At 39.4% G+C, this 6,000-nt stretch overlaps 1 protein-coding gene across 1 annotated transcript in view; it reads right to left on the reverse strand.

The window, feature by feature from the left end:
- The window catches only part of RNF38 (ring finger protein 38), a 42,742-nt gene extending 38,423 nt beyond the window's left edge, over positions 1 to 4,319 (reverse strand). The window contains exon 1 of the mRNA XM_009585880.1: positions 4,213 to 4,319. The gene's annotated coding sequence lies outside the window, so the exon portion shown is untranslated. The remainder of the gene's footprint in view (positions 1 to 4,212) is intronic.
- Positions 4,320 to 6,000: the final 1,681 nt, after the last annotated feature.

The following is a 6,000-nucleotide window of genomic DNA, read 5'->3' on the forward strand; positions in this document are numbered from 1 at the left end:
CCCAGTACAAGAGACACATAGACATACTGGAGAGAGTCCAACAAAGGGCCACAAAGATGATTAAGCAACTAAAGCATCTCTTCTACGAGGAAAGGCTGAGAGAGCTGGAACTGTTCAGCCTGGAGAAGAGAAGGCTCAGGGGGGGTCTCATCAATATGTACAAATACTTGAAGGGAGGGAGGCTGCAAAGACGACAGAGCCAGGCTCTTTTCAGTGGTGCCCAGTGGCAGGACAAGAGGCAATGGGCACAAACTGAAACACAGGAGGCTCCACTTGAACATGAGGAAACACTTCTTTAGTCTGTGAGGGTGACTGAGCACTGGCACAAGTTGACCAGAGAGGTTGTGGAATCTCCATCCTTGGAGATATTCAAAAGCTGACTGGACATGGTCCTGGCCACCTGGCCCTAGATGGCCCTGCCTGAGCTGGGGGGGTGGACCAGATGACCCCTGCAGGTCCCTTCGAAACTCGACCATTCTGTGATTCTGTAACAACACAAAGGAAAGCACTCTATGCTAAACCCTACGCTTTTAGAAGCATTCTCCTGTGAAAGAAGCAAAGCGCAAGTCAAAAAGTACTTGGGGTAGAGCTCCACGAGCTACCCTTGAGACACAAAGTATCGCTGTGAGCACATACGCTTCCCCACTGAACACCACATACATCTGAGTATTTAAACTGGGATACCATCTCCTTCTGCGCTTCAGAAGACACTGCCATGAATTAAGAAAATCAATATGTAACTAGTACTTGGGATGAAAATTCCACAAATAGTGATCAAGAAACACTAAGCATGACACTAATTGTTCCTATGGCTGTAGCAAAATGCACAGAAAAAAAAGTGGTTCAGAAGAAAACCCCTCCTGGCACCCCCTCTGTGGGATTAGGGAGCAAATATTCTGTATTTCAATTCCTAGAGACAGAAGAGTCCTTAGCAAGGCATATCATTCTGAAGGGAAGCCTACAATATTGCCTCCAACTTGCTTTTGAAATATCGCCATGTGGTAAGAAAAGACCTAGGAACTCCACCTTAAAAGGGAAACCAATCTACAATAACAATGTCAGGTTGCCAGTATAAAATTTGCTGTAGCAGGTTTACACATACCGGGTTTCTTAATAATTTCTGTGAATTAAAGAGCCCTTTTGATATTGAAACAGCGAAAATTTACACAGTATTTAGTAAAAGGAACACAATTTGTAAAATAAGAGCAACACTACCAAACATGGTATAAAGAAGATGCAAGTCCATCTAATTTTTCTGTGTTTCAAAGCTATGATGGTATGCATCAATTAGACTGTTTCTGTATCTAACAACTGTACCAAGAACATTCATCAGCAATCTTTCTCAGCCATCCATAATTCACTTACAGTTAACAGGATTAATTCATTATTTACTGATGGTGAGCACAATGGTTGATGTTGTTCTTCAGCAACCAGAACGGACAATGAATCCTCCATGCGAAGTGTTTCTGCAAAAGATCTGAGGCATGCAATAGCAAATCGCATACCAATAGCATAGAATATATTCCACCAAATGCATCTCTTCATTTTACTTATGATCAAAACACATTAATAACTGAATATTTAATTTGTTGTTTATTTGACATCAGGCTGACAGCCATTGCCAGGGTTTCCTCTGTATTAGTTCCTTCTCTGAAATGCAATTCTCATTTAACTGGGTATTTAGGATACACAAGAAACAATATTACGAGACCCCTATGCCTATACTGCTTAAGTTTCATACAATAAATATTTTAAACAGTCCTAAGAATTTGATTCTTAGGTGTCAATTTCTCATACCAAATGCTGGAATATTTCTTTGCTGCACATGAATTTTAAATGCACAAGAACATTAAAAAACTCTAAAAATCTTAGCAATCTTTTTGGCACACTGCAGCACTCTCAATAGCAAGAAGAAAACAAGCAAATTGTGTTTAGAAAACAAGCAAACTACACGTTTCGTATTTTCAAGTTCTACTACTTACACAAAAAGGACAGTGTAACCCATATGTCACATCTGAGGCATCTCCTTTTCTAATACTGAAGCAGGTTTAAGAGTCGAGGAAACACACAGCCATGTCAAAGTTCTTCAAATTGAATTCTATTAGTATTTGCTATTGCTTGCAGTACTTACTGCATGCAAACAAGAATCCTTTGAAATGTGAAAAGATTTTGCAATCATTTTTCAGAGAAACGAATCAAAGCAATTTCAGTGCTGCATAACTCACAAAAAAGATAGTAAGTATTTCTTTTTATATCACATCAAGGTGTTTTTCCAAATAGGGATCGTTACCTCTCATAATCAAGCCAAACTTCAATAAGGGGAAAAAACTCAGCTATACCTCCCTCTCTATTAAAGAACAAAGTTGTTGGAAAAATATTAATTTTACTTTAAAATCCCAATTTACGGTCTCAATTTTGAACTCAACTTTGTCAATGGTGTGGGTGATAATAAATGGAAAACAATTTGTACTGTTTCTCCAGATGTTTCCTGCAGTTAACATGCACTATGGTAGCAAGGAAAACCTGTTACATACATTTAGTATTTCACTAAATATTTTTAAGCTTTCTTTCTTAAAACTGGAAAGTTTAAAAATTATGCAACAAATAGTACTAGTATCCAATAAGATTTTTTTTATATTTTCAGTTTATCGTTTCTTACCAGTTCATCTCTAAATTGCCTACCAAGATCTGAGTTAAAGGGTCTATGTTTTGACATCAACATCACCTAACACAATACAGAAAGTGCCATTTCAGGAGATGGTGCCAGCACCAACTTCTTAGCATATACACAGTCCCGAACTCTGATTTTGGTATGTAAATAAAATAGAAGATAAGTTTTTAATTAAAATCACAAATTTGTAGCTACAGAAAGAGGGGTAATTTCCCTAGATACAAGGCTGGAACACTGTGTACCATTAAAATATGTTCATTACTATATAGAAATTACTTTAAATGCCATAAAATATACTGAAATTGATAGATTTAAAACGATGCCAGAGCAAGAGGAAGTGGTGAAATCAAGACAAGGTGTTCAGATATAGCCACATTTCAAAAAGATCAAGTTTTAAATTTTAAAAATAATTCTGCTCTTTTAGCTGATGGGACAAGAAGTCTGAAGAGAAGTGTGGCTCAAAGTTGTCTTCATACCAAAGTCTTCTCTACATATAGTTTGAACATACAGTATATATTCACTATTGACTTTTTCCTTTAGGCCTGTGAAACTAATATACAGGTACATCAACAGAGACAGGGTAATTATGACAATTATAAAACAAATCACACTCTTCCCACTTGAAGAATTTTTTCCCCACATTAAACTCTCTGTATATATGTATGTACACAAGCATGCACACACATATATGAAACACAATATACATAAATGAACAAGCTAGTATTTCAGCACTGAAGACTGAAACTTCTTATTCAGGTAAATTAATGTTAAGCTGACCGTATTTGTAGTGTTAAAGAATATCCAAACACTGAACTGAGGCATACTGCTACCTAAGCGCTTGAACTAGTATTTACAGAGGCATGAACCAATTTTTGACAGAAGAATACATTTTAGCCAGCAATTAACATGGATTATTTAAATGAATCCTCCCAAAACTTCAGCTCCCAAAGAGATAACTTTACACTGATAAAAATGTTACTTACACTATTGTAACTGATGTCCTCACTACAATGGGCACAAAGGCAAGTCAGCAGTAGAAATTTGTTCCCAGGAAAAGGACTACTGGCATAATACCTCAATGCCTACTGTGATAGAGCATATTCACATTTGGCTGCCTTCACTGGCTTTGCTTGTCATCACAACACTGAGCTGCATTAGCAAAAGATACATGTCTCTGCTCAGCACACCATACTGTTAAAAATTTCTGTGTATAATGCAGTATTATGTGTTCTCAGAAACTGAGGAAAGTCAGGATCTAATTTCTTCAGGAATGTACCATGGTTTACTCTCTACATTCTTCCAGTCTCTCCCATATTGCTAGAAATTTGAAGCCTCAACAAATACTCTTAATCCATTTTAGAAACTACACAAAACAACCTACCTACCTAACTGGTATGACCAAACTGTCATGTAAATACAGAATGTTCTTCAATATACTGCAATATACACACACTGGGATTAGTGCAAAAAACCCCACAGGCCTGAAAATTCAAAGAGGGCAGAGATACTCAATTCTAACAATAAGGCACTCTAAGTTCTACCTTTTTCAATTTCCTTCTTCTCTGAGGAGATCCCACAGAACAAGGGAGAAAACATGTCCCAAATGGCACACAGTACAACTGCAACAGTTGTAGTACGTAACTGTCATATCAGTCTCCAACACCAAAGTGTCAGGGCTCCTCTCACCCTGTATTTCAGTTCTCTGCTTCTCCCACTTCTGACACTTAATTTGTTCTTTCCTTCTTCCAGGCCTTTTCCCACATAAAACGAAATTTTCACAGCTGAAACAAATACAAAGGCTTTACTTCGTCATTCATACAGTTTAGGACAAGTAAACTCTTTTTATCATGTACAAATGGCTGAACACAATGGTATGCCCACTGAGCATAACATTACGGTTGGAATCTTGTTAACCAATTTCTTGTTAAAATGGATGTATTCACACTGCAGAACACTATGTTCTATGTGTTTATACACTGTAGAACCACCCTCAATGATAGTACAAATGTAGGATTCTGTTTAAGTGGAATTCTTTTTACCTGGACTTTAGTAAAGCCTTTGACACCATTTCCCACAACACTGTCCTGGAGAAACTGGCTGCTCATGGCTTGGATGGGTGTACTCTTTGCTGGGTAAAGAAGTGGCTGGATGGGCAGGCCCAAAGAGTTGTGCTGAATGGAGTTAAATCCAGTTGGTGGCTGGTCATAAGTGGTGTTCCCCACGGCTCAGTATTGGGGCCAGTTTTGTTTAGTATCTTTACCAATGATCTGTATGAGGGGATTAAGTGCTCCCTCAGTAAGTTTGCAGATGACACCAAGTTGGGCAGGAGTGTTGATCATCTGCTTGAGGGTAGAAAGGCTCTACAGAGGGATTTGGACAGGCTGGATCGATGGGCTGAGGCCAACTGGATGAGATTCAACAAGGCTAAGTGCCAGGTCCTGCAATTGGGTCACAACACCACCATGCAACGCTACAGGTTTGGGGAAGAGTGGCTGGAAAGGTGCCCAGCAGAAAAGGAACTGGGGGTGGGTGTTGGTCAACAGCCAGCTGAATATGAGCCAGCAGTGTGCCCAGATGGCCCAGAAGGCCAAGAGTACCCTGGCTTGTATCAGAAATAGTGTAGCAAGCAGAACTAGGGAAGTGATCGTCCCCCTGTACTCGGCACTGGTGAGACCACACCTCGAATACTGCATTCAGTTTTGGGCCCCTCACTACAAGAAAGACACTGAGGTGCTAGAGCGTGTCCAAAGAAGAGCAATGAAGCTGGTGAAGGGTCTAGAGCACAAGACCTATGAGGAGCAACTGAGGGAACTGAGGTTGTTTAGTCTGGGAAAAGGAGGCTGAGGGGAGACCTTATCGCTCTCTACAGCTACCTGATAGGAGGTTGTAGCGAGGTGGGTGTCGGTCTCTTCTCCCAAGTAACAAGTGAGAGAATAAGAGGAAACAGCCTCAAGGTGCACCAGGGGTGGTTTAGATTGGATGTTAGGAAATATTTCTTCACCGAAAGAGTTGTCAAGCACTGGAACAGGCTGCCCATGGAAGTGGTTGAGTCACCACCTCTGGAGGGATTTAAAAGACGTGTAGACATGGCGCTTTGGGACATGGTTTAGTGGTGGACTTAGCAGTGTTATGTTAACCATTGGACTCGATGATCTTAAGGGTCTTTTCCAACATAACTGATTCTATGATTCTTTTTAAAGCTCATCGTATTTAGGCTATGCACTACATATTACAGAGTACTTGTTTTAAACATTTCATTTTTACTAACAGCTTGTATAAGTTAATGGAGTTGTTTTAAAAAGCTTTGGAAAAAAAAATTTTTCTTCTCC

The sequence above is a fragment of the Fulmarus glacialis genome, unplaced genomic scaffold (assembly GCF_000690835.1).
Source record: "Fulmarus glacialis isolate BGI_N327 unplaced genomic scaffold, ASM69083v1 scaffold5909, whole genome shotgun sequence".
Taxonomy (NCBI): domain Eukaryota; kingdom Metazoa; phylum Chordata; class Aves; order Procellariiformes; family Procellariidae; genus Fulmarus; species Fulmarus glacialis.